The sequence below is a fragment of the Equus caballus genome, chromosome X, assembly GCF_041296265.1.
Source record: "Equus caballus isolate H_3958 breed thoroughbred chromosome X, TB-T2T, whole genome shotgun sequence".
In the NCBI taxonomy this organism is placed as follows: domain Eukaryota; kingdom Metazoa; phylum Chordata; class Mammalia; order Perissodactyla; family Equidae; genus Equus; species Equus caballus.
Window position 1 is genome coordinate 55,446,007 of NC_091715.1, and position 27,549 is coordinate 55,473,555.

The following is a 27,549-nucleotide window of genomic DNA, read 5'->3' on the forward strand; positions in this document are numbered from 1 at the left end:
CTAAGAAACAACTCGCTCTGCACAGTGCTCTTACAGCCTACCGGGAAGATCTCTTCCAAAGGCCTGTGAAACGCAGTTTCTTTGCAGGCCTGATCTGGCTGAAGTAGGACTTCTGCTCTGGGTGTGCTACATTGCCCTAGAGCTGAAAGGCACAACGTGCAGGCTTCTTTCCAAAGGGCGAGTTGGGCCCCACAGCATCTTGCTTCCAGCTCTTTGGGAAGCTAAGAAACAACTCGCTCTGCACAGTGCTCTTACAGCCTACCGGGAACATCTCTTCCAAAGGCCTGTGAAACGCAGTTTCTTTGCAGGCCTGATCTGGCTGAAGTAGGACTTCTGCTCTGGGTGTGCTACATGGCCCTAGAGCTGAAAGGCACAACGTGCAGGCTTCTTTCCAAAGGGCGAGTTGGGCCCCACAGCATCTTGCTTCCAGCTCTTTGGGAAGCTAAGAAACAACTCGCTCTGCACAGTGCTCTTACAGCCTACCGGGAACATCTCTTCCAAAGGCCTGTGAAACGCAGTTTCTTTGCAGGCCTGATCTGGCTGAAGTCTGACTTCTGCTCTCGGTGTGCTACTTTGCCCTAGAGCTGAAAGGCACAACGTGCAGGCTTCTTTCCAAAGGGCGAGTTGGGCCCCACAGCATCTTGCTTCCAGCTCTTTGGGAAGCTAAGAAACAAGTCGCTCTGCACAGTGCTCTTACAGCCTACCGGGAACATCTCTTCCAAAAGCCTGTGAAACGCAGTTTCTTTGCAGGCCTGATCTGGCAGAAGTAGGACTTCTGCTCTGGGTGTGCTACAATGCCCTAGAGCTGAAAGGCACAACGTGCAGGCTTCTTTCCAAAGGGCGAGTTGGGCCCCACAGCATCTTGCTTCCAGCTCTTTGGGAAGCTAAGAAACAACTCGCTCTGCACAGTGCTCTTACAGCCTACCGGGAACATCTCTTCCAAAGGCCTGTGAAACGCAGTTTCTTTGCAGGCCTGATCTGGCTGAAGTAGGACTTCTGCTCTCGGTGTGCTACTTTGCCCTAGAGCTGAAAGGCACAACGTGCAGGCTTCTTTCCAAAGGGCGAGTTGGGCCCCACAGCATCTTGCTTCCAGCTCTTTGGGAAGCTAAGAAACAACTCGCTCTGCACAGTGCTCTTACAGCCTACCGGGAACATCTCTTCCAAAGGCCTGTGAAACGCAGGTTCTTTGCAGGCCTGATCTGGCTGAAGTAGGACTTCTGCTCTGGGTGTGCTACATTGCCCTAGAGCTGAAAGGCACAACGTGCAGGCTTCTTTCCAAAGGGCGAGTTGGGCCCCACAGCATCTTGCTTCCAGCTCTTTGGGAAGCTAAGAAACAACTCGCTCTGCACCGTGCTCTTACAGCCTACCGGGAACATCTCTTCCAAAGGCCTGTGAAACGCAGGTTCTTTGCAGGCCTGATCTGGCTGAAGTAGGACTTCTGCTCTGGGTGTGCTACATTGCCCTAGAGCTGAAAGGCACAACGTGCAGGCTTCTTTCCAAAGGGCGAGCTGGGCCCCACAGCATCTTGCTTCCAGCTCTTTGGGAAGCTAAGAAACAACTCGCTCTGCACAGTGCTCTTACAGCCTACCGGGAAGATCTCTTCCAAAGGCCTGTGAAACGCAGTTTCTTTGCAGGCCTGATCTGGCTGAAGTAGGACTTCTGCTCTGGGTGTGCTACATTGCCCTAGAGCTGAAAGGCACAACGTGCAGGCTTCTTTCCAAAGGGCGAGTTGGGCCCCACAGCATCTTGCTTCCAGCTCTTTGGGAAGCTAAGAAACAACTCGCTCTGCACAGTGCTCTTACAGCCTACCGGGAACATCTCTTCCAAAGGCCTGTGAAACGCAGTTTCTTTGCAGGCCTGATCTGGCTGAAGTAGGACTTCTGCTCTGGGTGTGCTACATGGCCCTAGAGCTGAAAGGCACAACGTGCAGGCTTCTTTCCAAAGGGCGAGTTGGGCCCCACAGCATCTTGCTTCCAGCTCTTTGGGAAGCTAAGAAACAACTCGCTCTGCACAGTGCTCTTACAGCCTACCGGGAACATCTCTTCCAAAGGCCTGTGAAACGCAGTTTCTTTGCAGGCCTGATCTGGCTGAAGTCTGACTTCTGCTCTCGGTGTGCTACTTTGCCCTAGAGCTGAAAGGCACAACGTGCAGGCTTCTTTCCAAAGGGCGAGTTGGGCCCCACAGCATCTTGCTTCCAGCTCTTTGGGAAGCTAAGAAACAAGTCGCTCTGCACAGTGCTCTTACAGCCTACCGGGAACATCTCTTCCAAAAGCCTGTGAAACGCAGTTTCTTTGCAGGCCTGATCTGGCAGAAGTAGGACTTCTGCTCTGGGTGTGCTACAATGCCCTAGAGCTGAAAGGCACAACGTGCAGGCTTCTTTCCAAAGGGCGAGTTGGGCCCCACAGCATCTTGCTTCCAGCTCTTTGGGAAGCTAAGAAACAACTCGCTCTGCACAGTGCTCTTACAGCCTACCGGGAACATCTCTTCCAAAGGCCTGTGAAACGCAGTTTCTTTGCAGGCCTGATCTGGCTGAAGTAGGACTTCTGCTCTCGGTGTGCTACTTTGCCCTAGAGCTGAAAGGCACAACGTGCAGGCTTCTTTCCAAAGGGCGAGTTGGGCCCCACAGCATCTTGCTTCCAGCTCTTTGGGAAGCTAAGAAACAACTCGCTCTGCACAGTGCTCTTACAGCCTACCGGGAACATCTCTTCCAAAGGCCTGTGAAACGCAGGTTCTTTGCAGGCCTGATCTGGCTGAAGTAGGACTTCTGCTCTGGGTGTGCTACATTGCCCTAGAGCTGAAAGGCACAACGTGCAGGCTTCTTTCCAAAGGGCGAGTTGGGCCCCACAGCATCTTGCTTCCAGCTCTTTGGGAAGCTAAGAAACAACTCGCTCTGCACAGTGCTCTTACAGCCTACCGGGAACATCTCTTCCAAAGGCCTGTGAAACGCAGGTTCTTTGCAGGCCTGATCTGGCTGAAGTAGGACTTCTGCTCTGGGTGTGCTACATTGCCCTAGAGCTGAAAGGCACAACGTGCAGGCTTCTTTCCAAAGGGCGAGTTGGGCCCCACAGCATCTTGCTTCCAGCTCTTTGGGAAGCTAAGAAACTACTCGCTCTGCACAGTGCTCTTACAGCCTACCGGGAACATCTCTTACAAAGGCCTGTGAAACGCAGTTTCTTTGCAGGCCTGATCTGGCTGAAGTAGGACTTCTGCTCTGGGTGTGCTACATTGCCCTAGAGCTGAAAGGCACAACGTGCAGGCTTCTTTCCAAAGGGCGAGTTGGGCCCCACAGCATCTTGCTTCCAGCTCTTTGGGAAGCTAAGAAACAACTCGCTCTGCACAGTGCTCTTACAGCCTACCGGGAACATCTCTTCCAAAGGCCTGTGAAACGCAGTTTCTTTGCAGGCCTGATCTGGCTGAAGTAGGACTTCTTCTCTGGGTGTGCTACATTGCCCTAGAGCTGAAAGGCACAACGTGCAGGCTTCTTTCCAAAGGGCGAGTTGGGCCCCACAGCATCTTGCTTCCAGCTCTTTGGGAAGCTAAGAAACAACTCGCTCTGCACAGTGCTCTTACAGCCTACCGGGAACCGCTCTAACAAAGGCCTGTGAAACGCAGTTTCTTTGCAGGCCTGATCTGGCTGAAGTAGGACTTCTGCTCTGGGTGTGCTACATTGCCCTAGAGCTGAAAGGCACAACGTGCAGGCTTCTTTCCAAAGGGCGAGCTGGGCCCCACAGCATCTTGCTTCCAGCTCTTTGGGAAGCTAAGAAACAACTCGCTCTGCACAGTGCTCTTACAGCCTACCGGGAACATCTCTTCCAAAGGCCTGTGAAACGCAGTTTCTTTGCAGGCCTGATCTGGCTGAAGTAGGACTTCTGCTCTGGGTGTGCTACTTTGCCCAGAGCTGAAAGGCACAACGTGCAGGCTTCTTTCCAAAGGGCGAGTTGGGCCCCACAGCATCTTGCTTCCAGCTCTTTGGGAAGCTAAGAAACAACTCGCTCTGCACAGTGCTCTTACAGCCTACCGGGAACATCTCTTCCAAAGGCCTGTGAAACGCAGTTTCTTTGCAGGCCTGATCTGGCTGAAGTAGGACTTCTGCTCTCGGTGTGCTACTTTGCCCTAGAGCTGAAAGGCACAACGTGCAGGCTTCTTTCCAAAGGGCGAGTTGGGCCCCACAGCATCTTGCTTCTAGCTCTTTGGGAAGCTAAGAAACAACTCGCTCTGCACAGTGCTCTTACAGCCTACCGGGAACATCTCTTCCAAAGGCCTGTGAAACGCAGGTTCTTTGCAGGCCTGATCTGGCTGAAGTAGGACTTCTGCTCTGGGTGTGCTACATTGCCCTAGAGCTGAAAGGCACAACGTGCAGGCTTCTTTCCAAAGGGCGAGTTGGGCCCCACAGCATCTTGCTTCCAGCTCTTTGGGAAGCTAAGAAACAACTCGCTCTGCACAGTGCTCTTACAGCCTACCGGGAACATCTCTTCCAAAGGCCTGTGAAACGCAGGTTCTTTGCAGGCCTGATCTGGCTGAAGTAGGACTTCTGCTCTGGGTGTGCTACATTGCCCTAGAGCTGAAAGGCACAACGTGCAGGCTTCTTTCCAAAGGGCGAGTTGGGCCCCACCGCATCTTGCTTCCAGCTCTTTGGGAAGCTAAGAAACTACTCGCTCTGCACAGTGCTCTTACAGCCTACCGGGAACATCTCTTACAAAGGCCTGTGAAACGCAATTTCTTTGCAGGCCAGATCTGGCTGAAGTAGGACTTCTGCTCTGGGTGTGCTACATTGCCCTAGAGCTGAAAGGCACAACGTGCAGGCTTCTTTCCAAAGGGCGAGTTGGGCCCCACAGCATCTTGCTTCCAGCTCTTTGGGAAGCTAAGAAACAACTCGCTCTGCACAGTGCTCTTACAGCCTACCGGGAACATCTCTTCCAAAGGCCTGTGAAACGCAGTTTCTTTGCAGGCCTGATCTGGCTGAAGTAGGACTTCTTCTCTGGGTGTGCTACATTGCCCTAGAGCTGAAAGGCACAACGTGCAGGCTTCTTTCCAAAGGGCGAGCTGGGCCCCACAGCATCTTGCTTCCAGCTCTTTGGGAAGCTAAGAAACAACTCGCTCTGCACAGTGCTCTTACAGCCTACCGGGAACATCTCTTCCAAAGGCCTGTGAAACGCAGTTTCTTTGCAGGCCTGATCTGGCTGAAGTAGGACTTCTGCTCTGGGTGTGCTACATTGCCCTAGAGCTGAAAGGCACAACGTGCAGGCTTCTTTCCAAAGGGCGAGTTGGGCCCCACAGCATCTTGCTTCCAGCTCTTTGGGAAGCTAAGAAACAACTCGCTCTGCACAGTGCTCTTACAGCCTACCGGGAACATCTCTTCCAAAGGCCTGTGAAACGCAGTTTCTTTGCAGGCCTGATCTGGCTGAAGTAGGACTTCTGCTCTGGGTGTGCTACATGGCCCTAGAGCTGAAAGGCACAACGTGCAGGCTTCTTTCCAAAGGGCGAGTTGGGCCCCACAGCATCTTGCTTCCAGCTCTTTGGGAAGCTAAGAAACAACTCGCTCTGCACAGTGCTCTTACAGCCTACCGGGAACATCTCTTCCAAAGGCCTGTGAAACGCAGTTTCTTTGCAGGCCTGATCTGGCTGAAGTCTGACTTCTGCTCTCGGTGTGCTACTTTGCCCTAGAGCTGAAAGGCACAACGTGCAGGCTTCTTTCCAAAGGGCGAGTTGGGCCCCACAGCATCTTGCTTCCAGCTCTTTGGGAAGCTAAGAAACAAGTCGCTCTGCACAGTGCTCTTACAGCCTACCGGGAACATCTCTTCCAAAAGCCTGTGAAACGCAGTTTCTTTGCAGGCCTGATCTGGCAGAAGTAGGACTTCTGCTCTGGGTGTGCTACAATGCCCTAGAGCTGAAAGGCACAACGTGCAGGCTTCTTTCCAAAGGGCGAGTTGGGCCCCACAGCACCTTGCTTCCAGCTCTTTGGGAAGCTAAGAAACAACTCGCTCTGCACAGTGCTCTTACAGCCTACCGGGAACATCTCTTCCAAAGGCCTGTGAAACGCAGTTTCTTTGCAGGCCTGATCTGGCTGAAGTAGGACTTCTGCTCTGGGTGTGCTACTTTGCCCAGAGCTGAAAGGCACAACGTGTAGGCTTCTTTCCAAAGGGCGAGTTGGGCCCCACAGCATCTTGCTTCCAGCTCTTTGGGAAGCTAAGAAACAACTCGCTCTGCACAGTGCTCTTACAGCCTACCGGGAACATCTCTTCCAAAGGCCTGTGAAACGCAGTTTCTTTGCAGGCCTGATCTGGCTGAAGTCTGACTTCTGCTCTCGGTGTGCTACTTTGCCCTAGAGCTGAAAGGCACAACGTGCAGGCTTCTTTCCAAAGGGCGAGTTGGGCCCCACAGCATCTTGCTTCCAGCTCTTTGGGAAGCTAAGAAACAAGTCGCTCTGCACAGTGTTCTTACAGCCTACCGGGAACATCTCTTCCAAAAGCCTGTGAAACGCAGTTTCTTTGCAGGCCTGATCTGGCAGAAGTAGGACTTCTGCTCTGGGTGTGCTACAATGCCCTAGAGCTGAAAGGCTCAACGTGCAGGCTTCTTTCCAAAGGGCGAGTTGGGCCCCACAGCACCTTGCTTCCAGCTCTTTGGGCAGCTAAGAAACAAGTCGCTCTGCACAGTGCTCTTACAGCCTACCGGGAACATCTCTTCCAAAGGCCTGTGAAACGCAGTTTCTTTGCAGGCCTGATTTGGCAGAAGTAGGACTTCTGCTCTGGGTGTGCTACATTGCCCTAGAGCTGAAAGGCACAACGTGCAGGCTTCTTTCCAAAGGGCGAGTTGGGCCATACAGCATCTTGCTTCCAGCTCTTTGGGAAGCTAAGAAACAACTCGCTCTGCACAGTGCTCTTACAGCCTACCGGGAACATCTCTTCCAAAGGCCTGTGAAACGCAGTTTCTTTGCAGGCCTGATCTGGCTGAAGTAGGACTTCTGCTCTGGGTGTGCTACTTTGCCCAGAGCTGAAAGGCACAACGTGCAGGCTTCTTTCCAAAGGGCGAGTTGGGCCCCACAGCATCTTGCTTCCAGCTCTTTGGGAAGCTAAGAAACAACTCGCTCTGCACAGTGCTCTTACAGCCTACCGGGAACATCTCTTCCAAAGGCCTGTGAAACGCAGTTTCTTTGCAGGCCTGATCTGGCTGAAGTAGGACTTCTGCTCTCGGTGTGCTACTTTGCCCTAGAGCTGAAAGGCACAACGTGCAGGCTTCTTTCCAAAGGGCGAGTTGGGCCCCACAGCATCTTGCTTCCAGCTCTTTGGGAAGCTAAGAAACAACTCGCTCTGCACAGTGCTCTTACAGCCTACCGGGAACATCTCTTCCAAAGGCCTGTGAAACGCAGTTTCTTTGCAGGCCTGATCTGGCTGAAGTAGGACTTCTTCTCTGGGTGTGCTACATTGCCCTAGAGCTGAAAGGCACAACGTGCAGGCTTCTTTCCAAAGGGCGAGTTGGGCCCCACAGCATCTTGCTTCCAGCTCTTTGGGAAGCTAAGAAACAACTCGCTCTGCACAGTGCTCTTACAGCCTACCGGGAACCGCTCTAACAAAGGCCTGTGAAACGCAGTTTCTTTGCAGGCCTGATCTGGCTGAAGTAGGACTTCTGCTCTGGGTGTGCTACATTGCCCTAGAGCTGAAAGGCACAACGTGCAGGCTTCTTTCCAAAGGGCGAGCTGGGCCCCACAGCATCTTGCTTCCAGCTCTTTGGGAAGCTAAGAAACAACTCGCTCTGCACAGTGCTCTTACAGCCTACCGGGAAGATCTCTTCCAAAGGCCTGTGAAACGCAGTTTCTTTGCAGGCCTGATCTGGCTGAAGTAGGACTTCTGCTCTGGGTGTGCTACATTGCCCTAGAGCTGAAAGGCACAACGTGCAGGCTTCTTTCCAAAGGGCGAGTTGGGCCCCACAGCATCTTGCTTCCAGCTCTTTGGGAAGCTAAGAAACAACTCGCTCTGCACAGTGCTCTTACAGCCTACCGGGAACATCTCTTCCAAAGGCCTGTGAAACGCAGTTTCTTTGCAGGCCTGATCTGGCTGAAGTAGGACTTCTGCTCTGGGTGTGCTACATGGCCCTAGAGCTGAAAGGCACAACGTGCAGGCTTCTTTCCAAAGGGCGAGTTGGGCCCCACAGCATCTTGCTTCCAGCTCTTTGGGAAGCTAAGAAACAACTCGCTCTGCACAGTGCTCTTACAGCCTACCGGGAACATCTCTTCCAAAGGCCTGTGAAACGCAGTTTCTTTGCAGGCCTGATCTGGCTGAAGTCTGACTTCTGCTCTCGGTGTGCTACTTTGCCCTAGAGCTGAAAGGCACAACGTGCAGGCTTCTTTCCAAAGGGCGAGTTGGGCCCCACAGCATCTTGCTTCCAGCTCTTTGGGAAGCTAAGAAACAAGTCGCTCTGCACAGTGCTCTTACAGCCTACCGGGAACATCTCTTCCAAAAGCCTGTGAAACGCAGTTTCTTTGCAGGCCTGATCTGGCAGAAGTAGGACTTCTGCTCTGGGTGTGCTACAATGCCCTAGAGCTGAAAGGCACAACGTGCAGGCTTCTTTCCAAAGGGCGAGTTGGGCCCCACAGCATCTTGCTTCCAGCTCTTTGGGAAGCTAAGAAACAACTCGCTCTGCACAGTGCTCTTACAGCCTACCGGGAACATCTCTTCCAAAGGCCTGTGAAACGCAGTTTCTTTGCAGGCCTGATCTGGCTGAAGTAGGACTTCTGCTCTCGGTGTGCTACTTTGCCCTAGAGCTGAAAGGCACAACGTGCAGGCTTCTTTCCAAAGGGCGAGTTGGGCCCCACAGCATCTTGCTTCCAGCTCTTTGGGAAGCTAAGAAACAACTCGCTCTGCACAGTGCTCTTACAGCCTACCGGGAACATCTCTTCCAAAGGCCTGTGAAACGCAGGTTCTTTGCAGGCCTGATCTGGCTGAAGTAGGACTTCTGCTCTGGGTGTGCTACATTGCCCTAGAGCTGAAAGGCACAACGTGCAGGCTTCTTTCCAAAGGGCGAGTTGGGCCCCACAGCATCTTGCTTCCAGCTCTTTGGGAAGCTAAGAAACAACTCGCTCTGCACAGTGCTCTTACAGCCTACCGGGAACATCTCTTCCAAAGGCCTGTGAAACGCAGGTTCTTTGCAGGCCTGATCTGGCTGAAGTAGGACTTCTGCTCTGGGTGTGCTACATTGCCCTAGAGCTGAAAGGCACAACGTGCAGGCTTCTTTCCAAAGGGCGAGTTGGGCCCCACAGCATCTTGCTTCCAGCTCTTTGGGAAGCTAAGAAACTACTCGCTCTGCACAGTGCTCTTACAGCCTACCGGGAACATCTCTTACAAAGGCCTGTGAAACGCAGTTTCTTTGCAGGCCTGATCTGGCTGAAGTAGGACTTCTGCTCTGGGTGTGCTACATTGCCCTAGAGCTGAAAGGCACAACGTGCAGGCTTCTTTCCAAAGGGCGAGTTGGGCCCCACAGCATCTTGCTTCCAGCTCTTTGGGAAGCTAAGAAACAACTCGCTCTGCACAGTGCTCTTACAGCCTACCGGGAACATCTCTTCCAAAGGCCTGTGAAACGCAGTTTCTTTGCAGGCCTGATCTGGCTGAAGTAGGACTTCTTCTCTGGGTGTGCTACATTGCCCTAGAGCTGAAAGGCACAACGTGCAGGCTTCTTTCCAAAGGGCGAGTTGGGCCCCACAGCATCTTGCTTCCAGCTCTTTGGGAAGCTAAGAAACAACTCGCTCTGCACAGTGCTCTTACAGCCTACCGGGAACATCTCTTCCAAAGGCCTGTGAAACGCAGTTTCTTTGCAGGCCTGATCTGGCTGAAGTAGGACTTCTGCTCTCGGTGTGCTACTTTGCCCTAGAGCTGAAAGGCACAACGTGCAGGCTTCTTTCCAAAGGGCGAGTTGGGCCCCACAGCATCTTGCTTCCAGCTCTTTGGGAAGCTAAGAAACAAGTCGCTCTGCACAGTGCTCTTACAGCCTACCGGGAACATCTCTTCCAAAAGCCTGTGAAACGCAGTTTCTTTGCAGGCCTGATCTGGCAGAAGTAGGACTTCTGCTCTGGGTGTGCTACAATGCCCTAGAGCTGAAAGGCACAACGTGCAGGCTTCTTTCCAAAGGGCGAGTTGGGCCCCACAGCACCTTGCTTCCAGCTCTTTGGGAAGCTAAGAAACAACTCGCTCTGCACAGTGCTCTTACAGCCTACCGGGAACATCTCTTCCAAAGGCCTGTGAAACGCAGTTTCTTTGCAGGCCTGATCTGGCTGAAGTAGGACTTCTGCTCTGGGTGTGCTACTTTGCCCAGAGCTGAAAGGCACAACGTGCAGGCTTCTTTCCAAAGGGCGAGTTGGGCCCCACAGCATCTTGCTTCCAGCTCTTTGGGAAGCTAAGAAACAACTCGCTCTGCACAGTGCTCTTACAGCCTACCGGGAACATCTCTTCCAAAGGCCTGTGAAACGCAGTTTCTTTGCAGGCCTGATCTGGCTGAAGTCTGACTTCTGCTCTCGGTGTGCTACTTTGCCCTAGAGCTGAAAGGCACAACGTGCAGGCTTCTTTCCAAAGGGCGAGTTGGGCCCCACAGCATCTTGCTTCCAGCTCTTTGGGAAGCTAAGAAACAAGTCGCTCTGCACAGTGTTCTTACAGCCTACCGGGAACATCTCTTCCAAAAGCCTGTGAAACGCAGTTTCTTTGCAGGCCTGATCTGGCAGAAGTAGGACTTCTGCTCTGGGTGTGCTACAATGCCCTAGAGCTGAAAGGCTCAACGTGCAGGCTTCTTTCCAAAGGGCGAGTTGGGCCCCACAGCACCTTGCTTCCAGCTCTTTGGGCAGCTAAGAAACAAGTCGCTCTGCACAGTGCTCTTACAGCCTACCGGGAACATCTCTTCCAAAGGCCTGTGAAACGCAGTTTCTTTGCAGGCCTGATTTGGCAGAAGTAGGACTTCTGCTCTGGGTGTGCTACATTGCCCTAGAGCTGAAAGGCACAACGTGCAGGCTTCTTTCCAAAGGGCGAGTTGGGCCATACAGCATCTTGCTTCCAGCTCTTTGGGAAGCTAAGAAACAACTCGCTCTGCACAGTGCTCTTACAGCCTACCGGGAACATCTCTTCCAAAGGCCTGTGAAACGCAGTTTCTTTGCAGGCCTGATCTGGCTGAAGTAGGACTTCTGCTCTGGGTGTGCTACTTTGCCCAGAGCTGAAAGGCACAACGTGCAGGCTTCTTTCCAAAGGGCGAGTTGGGCCCCACAGCATCTTGCTTCCAGCTCTTTGGGAAGCTAAGAAACAACTCGCTCTGCACAGTGCTCTTACAGCCTACCGGGAACATCTCTTCCAAAGGCCTGTGAAACGCAGTTTCTTTGCAGGCCTGATCTGGCTGAAGTAGGACTTCTGCTCTCGGTGTGCTACTTTGCCCTAGAGCTGAAAGGCACAACGTGCAGGCTTCTTTCCAAAGGGCGAGTTGGGCCCCACAGCATCTTGCTTCCAGCTCTTTGGGAAGCTAAGAAACAACTCGCTCTGCACAGTGCTCTTACAGCCTACCGGGAACATCTCTTCCAAAGGCCTGTGAAACGCAGTTTCTTTGCAGGCCTGATCTGGCTGAAGTAGGACTTCTTCTCTGGGTGTGCTACATTGCCCTAGAGCTGAAAGGCACAACGTGCAGGCTTCTTTCCAAAGGGCGAGTTGGGCCCCACAGCATCTTGCTTCCAGCTCTTTGGGAAGCTAAGAAACAACTCGCTCTGCACAGTGCTCTTACAGCCTACCGGGAACCGCTCTAACAAAGGCCTGTGAAACGCAGTTTCTTTGCAGGCCTGATCTGGCTGAAGTAGGACTTCTGCTCTGGGTGTGCTACATTGCCCTAGAGCTGAAAGGCACAACGTGCAGGCTTCTTTCCAAAGGGCGAGCTGGGCCCCACAGCATCTTGCTTCCAGCTCTTTGGGAAGCTAAGAAACAACTCGCTCTGCACAGTGCTCTTACAGCCTACCGGGAAGATCTCTTCCAAAGGCCTGTGAAACGCAGTTTCTTTGCAGGCCTGATCTGGCTGAAGTAGGACTTCTGCTCTGGGTGTGCTACATTGCCCTAGAGCTGAAAGGCACAACGTGCAGGCTTCTTTCCAAAGGGCGAGTTGGGCCCCACAGCATCTTGCTTCCAGCTCTTTGGGAAGCTAAGAAACAACTCGCTCTGCACAGTGCTCTTACAGCCTACCGGGAACATCTCTTCCAAAGGCCTGTGAAACGCAGTTTCTTTGCAGGCCTGATCTGGCTGAAGTAGGACTTCTGCTCTGGGTGTGCTACATGGCCCTAGAGCTGAAAGGCACAACGTGCAGGCTTCTTTCCAAAGGGCGAGTTGGGCCCCACAGCATCTTGCTTCCAGCTCTTTGGGAAGCTAAGAAACAACTCGCTCTGCACAGTGCTCTTACAGCCTACCGGGAACATCTCTTCCAAAGGCCTGTGAAACGCAGTTTCTTTGCAGGCCTGATCTGGCTGAAGTCTGACTTCTGCTCTCGGTGTGCTACTTTGCCCTAGAGCTGAAAGGCACAACGTGCAGGCTTCTTTCCAAAGGGCGAGTTGGGCCCCACAGCATCTTGCTTCCAGCTCTTTGGGAAGCTAAGAAACAAGTCGCTCTGCACAGTGCTCTTACAGCCTACCGGGAACATCTCTTCCAAAAGCCTGTGAAACGCAGTTTCTTTGCAGGCCTGATCTGGCAGAAGTAGGACTTCTGCTCTGGGTGTGCTACAATGCCCTAGAGCTGAAAGGCACAACGTGCAGGCTTCTTTCCAAAGGGCGAGTTGGGCCCCACAGCATCTTGCTTCCAGCTCTTTGGGAAGCTAAGAAACAACTCGCTCTGCACAGTGCTCTTACAGCCTACCGGGAACATCTCTTCCAAAGGCCTGTGAAACGCAGTTTCTTTGCAGGCCTGATCTGGCTGAAGTAGGACTTCTGCTCTCGGTGTGCTACTTTGCCCTAGAGCTGAAAGGCACAACGTGCAGGCTTCTTTCCAAAGGGCGAGTTGGGCCCCACAGCATCTTGCTTCCAGCTCTTTGGGAAGCTAAGAAACAACTCGCTCTGCACAGTGCTCTTACAGCCTACCGGGAACTTCTCTTCCAAAGGACTGTGAAACGCAGGTTCTTTGCAGGCCTGATCTGGCTGAAGTAGGACTTCTGCTCTGGGTGTGCTACATTGCCCTAGAGCTGAAAGGCACAACGTGCAGGCTTCTTTCCAAAGGGCGAGTTGGGCCCCACAGCATCTTGCTTCCAGCTCTTTGGGAAGCTAAGAAACAACTCGCTCTGCACAGTGCTCTTACAGCCTACCGGGAACATCTCTTCCAAAGGCCTGTGAAACGCAGGTTCTTTGCAGGCCTGATCTGGCTGAAGTAGGACTTCTGCTCTGGGTGTGCTACATTGCCCTAGAGCTGAAAGGCACAACGTGCAGGCTTCTTTCCAAAGGGCGAGTTGGGCCCCACAGCATCTTGCTTCCAGCTCTTTGGGAAGCTAAGAAACTACTCGCTCTGCACAGTGCTCTTACAGCCTACCGGGAACATCTCTTACAAAGGCCTGTGAAACGCAGTTTCTTTGCAGGCCTGATCTGGCTGAAGTAGGACTTCTGCTCTGGGTGTGCTACATTGCCCTAGAGCTGAAAGGCACAACGTGCAGGCTTCTTTCCAAAGGGCGAGTTGGGCCCCACAGCATCTTGCTTCCAGCTCTTTGGGAAGCTAAGAAACAACTCGCTCTGCACAGTGCTCTTACAGCCTACCGGGAACATCTCTTCCAAAGGCCTGTGAAACGCAGTTTCTTTGCAGGCCTGATCTGGCTGAAGTAGGACTTCTTCTCTGGGTGTGCTACATTGCCCTAGAGCTGAAAGGCACAACGTGCAGGCTTCTTTCCAAAGGGCGAGTTGGGCCCCACAGCATCTTGCTTCCAGCTCTTTGGGAAGCTAAGAAACAACTCGCTCTGCACAGTGCTCTTACAGCCTACCGGGAACCGCTCTAACAAAGGCCTGTGAAACGCAGTTTCTTTGCAGGCCTGATCTGCCTGAAGTAGGACTTCTGCTCTGGGTGTGCTACATTGCCCTAGAGCTGAAAGGCACAACGTGCAGGCTTCTTTCCAAAGGGCGAGCTGGGCCCCACAGCATCTTGCTTCCAGCTCTTTGGGAAGCTAAGAAACAACTCGCTCTGCACAGTGCTCTTACAGCCTACCGGGAACATCTCTTCCAAAGGCCTGTGAAACGCAGTTTCTTTGCAGGCCTGATCTGGCTGAAGTAGGACTTCTGCTCTGGGTGTGCTACTTTGCCCAGAGCTGAAAGGCACAACGTGCAGGCTTCTTTCCAAAGGGCGAGTTGGGCCCCACAGCATCTTGCTTCCAGCTCTTTGGGAAGCTAAGAAACAACTCGCTCTGCACAGTGCTCTTACAGCCTACCGGGAACATCTCTTCCAAAGGCCTGTGAAACGCAGTTTCTTTGCAGGCCTGATCTGGCTGAAGTAGGACTTCTGCTCTCGGTGTGCTACTTTGCCCTAGAGCTGAAAGGCACAACGTGCAGGCTTCTTTCCAAAGGGCGAGTTGGGCCCCACAGCATCTTGCTTCTAGCTCTTTGGGAAGCTAAGAAACAACTCGCTCTGCACAGTGCTCTTACAGCCTACCGGGAACATCTCTTCCAAAGGCCTGTGAAACGCAGGTTCTTTGCAGGCCTGATCTGGCTGAAGTAGGACTTCTGCTCTGGGTGTGCTACATTGCCCTAGAGCTGAAAGGCACAACGTGCAGGCTTCTTTCCAAAGGGCGAGTTGGGCCCCACAGCATCTTGCTTCCAGCTCTTTGGGAAGCTAAGAAACAACTCGCTCTGCACAGTGCTCTTACAGCCTACCGGGAACATCTCTTCCAAAGGCCTGTGAAACGCAGGTTCTTTGCAGGCCTGATCTGGCTGAAGTAGGACTTCTGCTCTGGGTGTGCTACATTGCCCTAGAGCTGAAAGGCACAACGTGCAGGCTTCTTTCCAAAGGGCGAGTTGGGCCCCACCGCATCTTGCTTCCAGCTCTTTGGGAAGCTAAGAAACTACTCGCTCTGCACAGTGCTCTTACAGCCTACCGGGAACATCTCTTCCAAAGGCCTGTGAAACGCAGTTTCTTTGCAGGCCTGATCTGGCTGAAGTAGGACTTCTGCTCTGGGTGTGCTACATTGCCCTAGAGCTGAAAGGCACAACGTGCAGGCTTCTTTCCAAAGGGCGAGTTGGGCCCCACAGCATCTTGCTTCCAGCTCTTTGGGAAGCTAAGAAACAACTCGCTCTGCACAGTGCTCTTACAGCCTACCGGGAACATCTCTTCCAAAGGCCTGTGAAACGCAGTTTCTTTGCAGGCCTGATCTGGCTGAAGTAGGACTTCTGCTCTGGGTGTGCTACATGGCCCTAGAGCTGAAAGGCACAACGTGCAGGCTTCTTTCCAAAGGGCGAGTTGGGCCCCACAGCATCTTGCTTCCAGCTCTTTGGGAAGCTAAGAAACAACTCGCTCTGCACATTGCTCTTACAGCCTACCGGGAACATCTCTTCCAAAGGCCTGTGAAACGCAGTTTCTTTGCAGGCCTGATCTGGCTGAAGTCTGACTTCTGCTCTCGGTGTGCTACTTTGCCCTAGAGCTGAAAGGCACAACGTGCAGGCTTCTTTCCAAAGGGCGAGTTGGGCCCCACAGCATCTTGCTTCCAGCTCTTTGGGAAGCTAAGAAACAAGTCGCTCTGCACAGTGCTCTTACAGCCTACCGGGAACATCTCTTCCAAAAGCCTGTGAAACGCAGTTTCTTTGCAGGCCTGATCTGGCAGAAGTAGGACTTCTGCTCTGGGTGTGCTACAATGCCCTAGAGCTGAAAGGCACAACGTGCAGGCTTCTTTCCAAAGGGCGAGTTGGGCCCCACAGCACCTTGCTTCCATCTCTTTGGGAAGCTAAGAAACAACTCGCTCTGCACAGTGCTCTTACAGCCTACCGGGAACATCTCTTCCAAAGGCCTGTGAAACGCAGTTTCTTTGCAGGTCTGATCTGGCTGAAGTAGGACTTCTGCTCTGGGTGTGCTACTTTGCCCAGAGCTGAAAGGCACAACGTGCAGGCTTCTTTCCAAAGGGCGAGTTGGGCCCCACAGCATCTTGCTTCCAGCTCTTTGGGAAGCTAAGAAACAACTCGCTCTGCACAGTGCTCTTACAGCCTACCGGGAACATCTCTTCCAAAGGCCTGTGAAACGCAGTTTCTTTGCAGGCCTGATCTGGCTGAAGTCTGACTTCTGCTCTCGGTGTGCTACTTTGCCCTAGAGCTGAAAGGCACAACGTGCAGGCTTCTTTCCAAAGGGCGAGTTGGGCCCCACAGCATCTTGCTTCCAGCTCTTTGGGAAGCTAAGAAACAAGTCGCTCTGCACAGTGCTCTTACAGCCTACCGGGAACATCTCTTCCAAAAGCCTGTGAAACGCAGTTTCTTTGCAGGCCTGATCTGGCAGAAGTAGGACTTCTGCTCTGGGTGTGCTACAATGCCCTAGAGCTGAAAGGCTCAACGTGCAGGCTTCTTTCCAAAGGGCGAGTTGGGCCCCACAGCACCTTGCTTCCAGCTCTTTGGGCAGCTAAGAAACAAGTCGCTCTGCACAGTGCTCTTACAGCCTACCGGGAACATCTCTTCCAAAGGCCTGTGAAACGCAGTTTCTTTGCAGGCCTGATTTGGCAGAAGTAGGACTTCTGCTCTGGGTGTGCTACATTGCCCTAGAGCTGAAAGGCACAACGTGCAGGCTTCTTTCCAAAGGGCGAGTTGGGCCATACAGCATCTTGCTTCCAGCTCTTTGGGAAGCTAAGAAACAACTCGCTCTGCACAGTGCTCTTACAGCCTACCGGGAACATCTCTTCCAAAGGCCTGTGAAACGCAGTTTCTTTGCAGGCCTGATCTGGCTGAAGTAGGACTTCTGCTCTGGGTGTGCTACTTTGCCCAGAGCTGAAAGGCACAACGTGCAGGCTTCTTTCCAAAGGGCGAGTTGGGCCCCACAGCATCTTGCTTCCAGCTCTTTGGGAAGCTAAGAAACAACTCGCTCTGCACAGTGCTCTTACAGCCTACCGGGAACATCTCTTCCAAAGGCCTGTGAAACGCAGTTTCTTTGCAGGCCTGATCTGGCTGAAGTAGGACTTCTGCTCTCGGTGTGCTACTTTGCCCTAGAGCTGAAAGGCACAACGTGCAGGCTTCTTTCCAAAGGGCGAGTTGGGCCCCACAGCATCTTGCTTCCAGCTCTTTGGGAAGCTAAGAAACAACTCGCTCTGCACAGTGCTCTTACAGCCTACCGGGAACATCTCTTCCAAAGGCCTGTGAAACGCAGTTTCTTTGCAGGCCTGATCTGGCTGAAGTAGGACTTCTTCTCTGGGTGTGCTACATTGCCCTAGAGCTGAAAGGCACAACGTGCAGGCTTCTTTCCAAAGGGCGAGTTGGGCCCCACAGCATCTTGCTTCCAGCTCTTTGGGAAGCTAAGAAACAACTCGCTCTGCACAGTGCTCTTACAGCCTACCGGGAACCGCTCTAACAAAGGCCTGTGAAACGCAGTTTCTTTGCAGGCCTGATCTGGCTGAAGTAGGACTTCTGCTCTGGGTGTGCTACATTGCCCTAGAGCTGAAAGGCACAACGTGCAGGCTTCTTTCCAAAGGGCGAGCTGGGCCCCACAGCATCTTGCTTCCAGCTCTTTGGGAAGCTAAGAAACAACTCGCTCTGCACAGTGCTCTTACAGCCTACCGGGAACATCTCTTCCAAAGGCCTGTGAAACGCAGTTTCTTTGCAGGCCTGATCTGGCTGAAGTAGGACTTCTGCTCTGGGTGTGCTACATTGCCCTAGAGCTGAAAGGCACAACGTGCAGGCTTCTTTCCAAAGGGCGAGTTGGGCCCCACAGCATCTTGCTTCCAGCTCTTTGGGAAGCTAAGAAACAACTCGCTCTGCACAGTGCTCTTACAGCCTACCGGGAACATCTCTTCCAAAGGCCTGTGAAACGCAGTTTCTTTGCAGGCCTGATCTGGCTGAAGTAGGACTTCTGCTCTGGGTGTGCTACATGGCCCTAGAGCTGAAAGGCACAACGTGCAGGCTTCTTTCCAAAGGGCGAGTTGGGCCCCACAGCATCTTGCTTCCAGCTCTTTGGGAAGCTAAGAAACAACTCGCTCTGCACAGTGCTCTTACAGCCTACCGGGAACATCTCTTCCAAAGGCCTGTGAAACGCAGTTTCTTTGCAGGCCTGATCTGGCTGAAGTCTGACTTCTGCTCTCGGTGTGCTACTTTGCCCTAGAGCTGAAAGGCACAACGTGCAGGCTTCTTTCCAAAGGGCGAGTTGGGCCCCACAGCATCTTGCTTCCAGCTCTTTGGGAAGCTAAGAAACAAGTCGCTCTGCACAGTGCTCTTACAGCCTACCGGGAACATCTCTTCCAAAAGCCTGTGAAACGCAGTTTCTTTGCAGGCCTGATCTGGCAGAAGTAGGACTTCTGCTCTGGGTGTGCTACAATGCCCTAGAGCTGAAAGGCACAACGTGCAGGCTTCTTTCCAAAGGGCGAGTTGGGCCCCACAGCACGTTGCTTCCAGCTCTTTGGGAAGCTAAGAAACAAGTCGCTCTGCACAGTGCTCTTACAGCCTACCGGGAACATCTCTTCCAAAGGCCTGTGAAACGCAGTTTCTTTGCAGGCCTGATCTGGCAGAAGTAGGACTTCTGCTCTGGGTGTGCTACATTGCCCTAGAGCTGAAAGGCACAACGTGCAGGCTTCTTTCCAAAGGGCGAGTTGGGCCCCACAGCATCTTGCTTCCAGCTCTTTGGGAAGCTAAGAAACAACTCGCTCTGCACAGTGCTCTTACAGCCTACCGGGAACATCTCTTCCAAAGGCCTGTGAAACGCAGTTTCTTTGCAGGCCTGATCTGGCTGAAGTCTGACTTCTGCTCTCAGTGTGCTACTTTGCCCTAGAGCTGAAAGGCACAACGTGCAGGCTTCTTTCCAAAGGGCGAGTTGGGCCCCACAGCATCTTGCTTCCAGCTCTTTGGGAAGCTAAGAAACAACTCGCTCTGCACAGTGCTCTTACAGCCTACCGGGAACATCTCTTCCAAAAGCCTGTGAAACGCAGTTTCTTTGCAGGCCTGATCTGGCAGAAGTAGGACTTCTGCTCTGGGTGTGCTACAATGCCCTAGAGCTGAAAGGCACAACGTGCAGGCTTCTTTCCAAAGGGCGAGTTGGGCCCCACAGCACCTTGCTTCCAGCTCTTTGGGAAGCTAAGAAACAACTCGCTCTGCACAGTGCTCTTACAGCCTACCGGGAACATCTCTTCCAAAGGCCTGTGAAACGCAGTTTCTTTGCAGGCCTGATTTGGCAGAAGTAGGACTTCTGCTCTGGGTGTGCTACATTGCCCTAGAGCTGAAAGGCACAACGTGCAGGCTTCTTTCCAAAGGGCGAGTTGGGCCATACAGCATCTTGCTTCCAGCTCTTTGGGAAGCTAAGAAACAACTCGCTCTGCACAGTGCTCTTACAGCCTACCGGGAACATCTCTTCCAAAGGCCTGTGAAACGTAGTTTCTTTGCAGGCCTGATCTGGCTGAAGTAGGACTTCTGCTCTGGGTGTGCTACTTTGCCCAGAGCTGAAAGGCACAACGTGCAGGCTTCTTTCCAAAGGGCGAGTTGGGCCCCACAGCATCTTGCTTCCAGCTCTTTGGGAAGCTAAGAAACAACTCGCTCTGCACAGTGCTCTTACAGCCTACCGGGAACATCTCTTCCAAAGGCCTGTGAAACGCAGTTTCTTTGCAGGCCTGATCTGGCTGAAGTAGGACTTCTGCTCTCGGTGTGCTACTTTGCCCTAGAGCTGAAAGGCACAACGTGCAGGCTTCTTTCCAAAGGGCGAGTTGGGCCCCACAGCATCTTGCTTCCAGCTCTTTGGGAAGCTAAGAAACAACTCGCTCTGCACAGTGCTCTTACAGCCTACCGGGAACATCTCTTCCAAAGGCCTGTGAAACGCAGTTTCTTTGCAGGCCTGATCTGGCTGAAGTAGGACTTCTGCTCTGGGTGTGCTACATTGCCCTAGAGCTGAAAGGCACAACGTGCAGGCTTCTTTCCAAAGGGCGAGTTGGGCCCCACAGCATCTTGCTTCCAGCTCTTTGGGAAGCTAAGAAACAACTCGCTCTGCACAGTGCTCTTACAGCCTACCGGGAACATCTCTTCCAAAGGCCTGTGAAACGCAGTTTCTTTGCAGGCCTGATCTGGCTGAAGTAGGACTTCTGCTCTGGGTGTGCTACATTGCCCAAGAGCTGAAAGGCACAACGTGCAGGCTTCTTTCCAAAGGGCGAGTTGGGCCCCACAGCATCTTGCTTCCAGCTCTTTGGGAAGCTAAGAAACAACTCGCTCTGCACAGTGCTCTTACAGCCTACCGGGAACATCTCTTCCAAAGGCCTGTGAAACGCAGTTTCTTTGCAGGCCTGATCTGGCTGAAGTAGGACTTCTGCTCTGGGTGTGCTACTTTGCCCTAGAGCTGAAAGGCACAACGTGCAGGCTTCTTTCCAAAGGGCGAGTTGGGACCCACAGCATCTTGCTTCCAGCTCTTTGGGAAGCTAAGAAACAACTCGCTCTGCACAGTGCTCTTACAGCCTACCGGGAACATCTCTTCCAAAGGCCTGTGAAATGCAGTTTCTTTGCAGGCCTGATCTGGCTGAAGTAGAACTTCTGCTCTGGGTGTGCTACATTGCCCTAGAGCTGAAAGGCACAACGTGCAGGCTTCTTTCCAAAGGGCGAGTTGGGCCCCACAGCATCTTGCTTCCAGCTCTTTGGGAAGCTAAGAAACAACTCGCTCTGCACAGTGCTCTTACAGCCTACCGGGAACATCTCTTCCAAAGTCCTGTGAAACGCAGTTTCTTTGCAGGCCTGATCTGGCTGAAGTAGGACTTCTGCTCTGGGTGTGCTACATTGCCCTAGAGCTGAAAGGCACAACGTGCAGGCTTCTTTCCAAAGGGCGAGTTGGGCCCCACAGCATCTTGCTTCCAGCTCTTTGGGAAGCTAAGAAACAACTCGCTCTGCACAGTGCTCTTACAGCCTACCGGGAACATCTCTTCCAAAGGCCTGTGAAACGCAGTTTCTTTGCAGGCCTGATCTGGCTGAAGTAGGACTTCTTCTCTGGGTGTGCTACATTGCCCTAGAGCTGAAAGGCACAACGTGCAGGCTTCTTTCCAAAGGGCGAGCTGGGCCCCACAGCATCTTGCTTCCAGCTCTTTGGGAAGCTAAGAAACAACTCGCTCTGCACAGTGCTCTTACAGCCTACCGGGAACATCTCTTCCAAAGGCCTGTGAAACGCAGTTTCTTTGCAGGCCTGATCTGGCTGAAGTCTGACTTCTGCTCTCGGTGTGCTACTTTGCCCTAGAGCTGAAAGGCACAACGTGCAGGCTTCTTTCCAAAGGGCGAGTTGGGCCCCACAGCATCTTGCTTCCAGCTCTTTGGGAAGCTAAGAAACAAGTCGCTCTGCACAGTGCTCTTACAGCCTACCGGGAACATCTCTTCCAAAAGCCTGTGAAACGCAGTTTCTTTGCAGGCCTGATCTGGCAGAAGTAGGACTTCTGCTCTGGGTGTGCTACAATGCCCTAGAGCTGAAAGGCACAACGTGCAGGCTTCTTTCCAAAGGGCGAGTTGGGCCCCACAGCACCTTGCTTCCAGCTCTTTGGGAAGCTAAGAAACAAGTCGCTCTGCACAGTGCTCTTACAGCCTACCGGGAACATCTCTTCCAAAGGCCTGTGAAACGCAGTTTCTTTGCAGGCCTGATCTGGCAGAAGTAGGACTTCTGCTCTGGGTGTGCTACATTGCCCTAGAGCTGAAAGGCACAACGTGCAGGCTTCTTTCCAAAGGGCGAGTTGGGCCCCAAAGCATCTTGCTTCCAGCTCTTTGGGAAGCTAAGAAACAACTCGCTCTGCACAGTGCTCTTACAGCCTACCGGGAACATCTCTTCCAAAGGCCTGTGAAACGCAGTTTCTTTGCAGGCCTGATCTGGCTGAAGTAGGACTTCTGCTCTGGGTGTGCTACTTTGCCCAGAGCTGAAAGGCACAACGTGCAGGCTTCTTTCCAAAGGGCGAGTTGGGCCCCACAGCATCTTGCTTCCAGCTCTTTGGGAAGCTAAGAAACAACTCGCTCTGCACAGTGCTCTTACAGCCTACCGGGAACATCTCTTCCAAAGGCCTGTGAAACGCAGTTTCTTTGCAGGCCTGATCTGGCTGAAGTAGGACTTCTGCTCTCGGTGTGCTACTTTGCCCTAGAGCTGAAAGGCACAACGTGCAGGCTTCTTTCCAAAGGGCGAGTTGGGCCCCACAGCATCTTGCTTCCAGCTCTTTGGGAAGCTAAGAAACAACTCGCTCTGCACAGTGCTCTTACAGCCTACCGGGAACATCTCTTCCAAAGGCCTGTGAAACGCAGTTTCTTTGCAGGCCTGATCTGGCTGAAGTAGGACTTCTGCTCTGGGTGTGCTACATTGCCCTAGAGCTGAAAGGCACAACGTGCAGGCTTCTTTCCAAAGGGCGAGTTGGGCCCCACAGCATCTTGCTTCCAGCTCTTTGGGAAGCTAAGAAACAACTCGCTCTGCACAGTGCTCTTACAGCCTACCGGGAACATCTCTTCCAAAGGCCTGTGAAACGCAGTTTCTTTGCAGGCCTGATCTGGCTGAAGTAGGACTTCTGCTCTGGGTGTGCTACATTGCCCAAGAGCTGAAAGGCACAACGTGCAGGCTTCTTTCCAAAGGGCGAGTTGGGCCCCACAGCATCTTGCTTCCAGCTCTTTGGGAAGCTAAGAAACAACTCGCTCTGCACAGTGCTCTTACAGCCTACCGGGAACATCTCTTCCAAAGGCCTGTGAAACGCAGTTTCTTTGCAGGCCTGATCTGGCTGAAGTAGGACTTCTGCTCTGGGTGTGCTACTTTGCCCTAGAGCTGAAAGGCACAACGTGCAGGCTTCTTTCCAAAGGGCGAGTTGGGCCCCACAGCATCTTGCTTCCAGCTCTTTGGGAAGCTAAGAAACAACTCGCTCTGCACAGTGCTCTTACAGCCTACCGGGAACATCTCTTCCAAAGGCCTGTGAAATGCAGTTTCTTTGCAGGCCTGATCTGGCTGAAGTAGAACTTCTGCTCTGGGTGTGCTACATTGCCCTAGAGCTGAAAGGCACAACGTGCAGGCTTCTTTCCAAAGGGCGAGTTGGGCCCCACAGCATCTTGCTTCCAGCTCTTTGGGAAGCTAAGAAACAACTCGCTCTGCACAGTGCTCTTACAGCCTACCGGGAACATCTCTTCCAAAGTCCTGTGAAACGCAGTTTCTTTGCAGGCCTGATCTGGCTGAAGTAGGACTTCTTCTCTGGGTGTGATACATTGCCCTAGAGCTGAAAGGCACAACGTGCAGGCTTCTTTCCAAAGGGCGAGTTGGGCCCCACAGCATCTTGCTTCCAGCTCTTTGGGAAGCTAAGAAACAACTCGCTCTGCACAGTGCTCTTACAGCCTACCGGGAACATCTCTTCCAAAGGCCTGTGAAACGCAGTTTCTTTGCAGGCCTGATCTGGCTGAAGTAGGACTTCTTCTCTGGGTGTGCTACATTGCCCTAGAGCTGAAAGGCACAACGTGCAGGCTTCTTTCCAAAGGGCGAGTTGGGCCCCACAGCATCTTGCTTCCAGCTCTTTGGGAAGCTAAGAAACAACTCGCTCTGCACAGTGCTCTTACAGCCTACCGGGAACCGCTCTAACAAAGGCCTGTGAAACGCAGTTTCTTTGCAGGCCTGATCTGGCTGAAGTAGGACTTCTGCTCTGGGTGTGCTACATTGCCCTAGAGCTGAAAGGCACAACGTGCAGGCTTCTTTCCAAAGGGCGAGCTGGGCCCCACAGCATCTTGCTTCCAGCTCTTTGGGAAGCTAAGAAACAACTCGCTCTGCACAGTGCTCTTACAGCCTACCGGGAACATCTCTTCCAAAGGCCTGTGAAACGCAGTTTCTTTGCAGGCCTGATCTGGCTGAAGTAGGACTTCTGCTCTGGGTGTGCTACATTGCCCTAGAGCTGAAAGGCGCAACGTTCAGGCTTCTTTCCAAAGGGCGAGTTGGGCCCCACAGCATCTTGCTTCCAGCTCTTTGGGAAGCTAAGAAACAACTCGCTCTGCACAGTGCTCTTACAGCCTACCGGGAACATCTCTTCCAAAGGCCTGTGAAACGCAGTTTCTTTGCAGGCCTGATCTGGCTGAAGTAGGACTTCTGCTCTGGGTGTGCTACATGGCCCTAGAGCTGAAAGGCACAACGTGCCGGCTTCTTTCCAAAGGGCGAGTTGGGCCCCACAGCATCTTGCTTCCAGCTCTTTGGGAAGCTAAGAAACAACTCGCTCTGCACAGTGCTCTTACAGCCTACCGGGAACATCTCTTCCAAAGGCCTGTGAAACGCAGTTTCTTTGCAGGCCTGATCTGGCTGAAGTCTGACTTCTGCTCTCGGTGTGCTACTTTGCCCTAGAGCTGAAAGGCACAACGTGCAGGCTTCTTTCCAAAGGGCGAGTTGGGCCCCACAGCATCTTGCTTCCAGCTCTTTGGGAAGCTAAGAAACAAGTCGCTCTGCACAGTGCTCTTACAGCCTACCGGGAACATCTCTTCCAAAAGCCTGTGAAACGCAGTTTCTTTGCAGGCCTGATCTGGCAGAAGTAGGACTTCTGCTCTGGGTGTGCTACAATGCCCTAGAGCTGAAAGGCACAACGTGCAGGCTTCTTTCCAAAGGGCGAGTTGGGCCCCACAGCACCTTGCTTCCAGCTCTTTGGGAAGCTAAGAAACAAGTCGCTCTGCACAGTGCTCTTACAGCCTACCGGGAACATCTCTTCCAAAGGCCTGTGAAACGCAGTTTCTTTGCAGGCCTGATCTGGCAGAAGTAGGACTTCTGCTCTGGGTGTGCTACATTGCCCTAGAGCTGAAAGGCACAACGTGCAGGCTTCTTTCCAAAGGGCGAGTTGGGCCCCAAAGCATCTTGCTTCCAGCTCTTTGGGAAGCTAAGAAACAACTCGCTCTGCACAGTGCTCTTACAGCCTACCGGGAACATCTCTTCCAAAGGCCTGTGAAACGCAGTTTCTTTGCAGGCCTGATCTGGCTGAAGTAGGACTTCTGCTCTGGGTGTGCTACTTTGCCCAGAGCTGAAAGGCACAACGTGCAGGCTTCTTTCCAAAGGGCGAGTTGGGCCCCACAGCATCTTGCTTCCAGCTCTTTGGGAAGCTAAGAAACAACTCGCTCTGCACAGTGCTCTTACAGCCTACCGGGAACATCTCTTCCAAAGGCCTGTGAAACGCAGTTTCTCTGCAGGCCTGATCTGGCTGAAGTAGGACTTCTGCTCTCGGTGTGCTACTTTGCCCTAGAGCTGAAAGGCACAACGTGCAGGCTTCTTTCCAAAGGGCGAGTTGGGCCCCACAGCATCTTGCTTCCAGCTCTTTGGGAAGCTAAGAAACAACTCGCTCTGCACAGTGCTCTTACAGCCTACCGGGAACATCTCTTCCAAAGGCCTGTGAAACGCAGGTTCTTTGCAGGCCTGATCTGGCTGAAGTAGGACTTCTGCTCTGGGTGTGCTACATTGCCCTAGAGCTGAAAGGCACAACGTGCAGGCTTCTTTCCAAAGGGCGAGTTGGGCCCCACAGCATCTTGCTTCCAGCTCTTTGGGAAGCTAAGAAACAACTCGCTCTGCACAGTGCTCTTACAGCCTACCGGGAACATCTCTTCCAAAAGCCTGTGAAACGCAGTTTCTTTGCAGGCCTGATCTGGCTGAAGTAGGACTTCTGCTCTGGGTGTGCTACTTTGCCCACAGCTGAAAGGCACAACGTGCAGGCTTCTTTCCAAAGGGCGAGTTGGGCCCCACAGCATCTTGCTTCCAGCTCTTTGGGAAGCTAAGAAACAACTCGCTCTGCACAGTGCTCTTACAGCCTACCGGGAACATCTCTTCCAAAGGCCTGTGAAACGCAGTTTCTTTGCAGGCCTGATCTGGCTGAAGTAGGACTTCTGCTCTCGGTGTGCTACTTTGCCCTAGAGCTGAAAGGCACAACGTGCAGGCTTCTTTCCAAAGGGCGAGTTGGGCCCCACAGCATCTTGCTTCCAGCTCTTTGGGAAGCTAAGAAACAACTCGCTCTGCACAGTGCTCTTACAGCCTACCGGGAACATCTCTTCCAAAGGCCTGTGAAACGCAGTTTCTTTGCAGGCCTGATCTGGCTGAAGTAGGACTTCTGCTCTGGGTGTGCTACATTGCCCTAGAGCTGAAAGGCACAACGTGCAGGCTTCTTTCCAAAGGGCGAGTTGGGCCCCACAGCATCTTGCTTCCAGCTCTTTGGGGAGCTAAGAAACAACTCGCTCTGCACAGCGCTCTTACAGCCTACCGGGAACATCTCTTCCAAAGGCCTGTGAAACGCAGTTTCTTTGCAGGCCTGATCTGGCTCAAGTAGGACTTCTGCTCTGGGTGTGCTACATTGCCCTAGAGCTGAAAGGCACAACGTGCAGGCTTCTTTCCAAAGGGCGAGTTGGGCCCCAAAGCATCCTCCTTCCAGCTCTTTGGGAAGCTAAGAAAGAACTCGCTCTGCGCAGTGCTCTTACAGCCTACCGCTATCATCTCTTACAAAGGCCTGTGAAACGCAGTTTCTTTGCAGGCCTGATCTGGCTGAAGTAGGACTTCTGCTCTGGGTGTGCTACTTTGCCCTAGAGCTGAAAGGCACAACGTGCAGGCTTCTTTCCAAAGGGCGAGTTGGGCCCCACAGCATCTTGCTTCCAGCTCTTTGGGAAGCTAAGAAACAACTCGCTCTGCACAGTGCTCTTACAGCCTACCGGGAACATCTCTTCCAAAGGCCTGTGAAATGCAGTTTCTTTGCAGGCCTGATCTGGCTGAAGTAGAACTTCTGCTCTGGGTGTGCTACATTGCCCTAGAGCTGAAAGGCACAACGTGCAGGCTTCTTTCCAAAGGGCGAGTTGGGCCCCACAGCATCTTGCTTCCAGCTCTTTGGGAAGCTAAGAAACAACTCGCTCTGCACAGTGCTCTTACAGCCTACCGGGAACATCTCTTCCAAAGTCCTGTGAAACGCAGTTTCTTTGCAGGCCTGATCTGGCTGAAGTAGGACTTCTGCTCTGGGTGTGCTACATTGCCCTAGAGCTGAAAGGCACAACGTGCAGGCTTCTTTCCAAAGGGCGAGTTGGGCCCCAAAGCATCCTCCTTCCAGCTCTTTGGGAAGCTAAGAAAGAACTCGCTCTGCACAGTGCTCTTACAGCCTACCGCTATCATCTCTTACAAAGGCCTGTGAAACGCAGTTTCTTTGCAGGCCTGATCTGGCTGAAGTAGAACTTCTGCTCTGGGTGTGCTACATTGCCCTAGAGCTGAAAGGCACAACGTTCAGTCTTCTTTCCAAAGGGCGAGTTGGGGCCCAAAGCATCTTGCTTCCAGCTCTTTGGGAAGATAAGAAACAACTCGCTCTGCACAGTGCTCTTACAGCCAACCGGGAACATCTCTTCCAAAGGCCTGTGAAACGCAGTTTCTATGCAGGCCTTATCTGGCTGAAGTAGGACTTCTGCTCTGGGTGTGCTACATTGCCCTAGAGCTGAAAGGCACAACG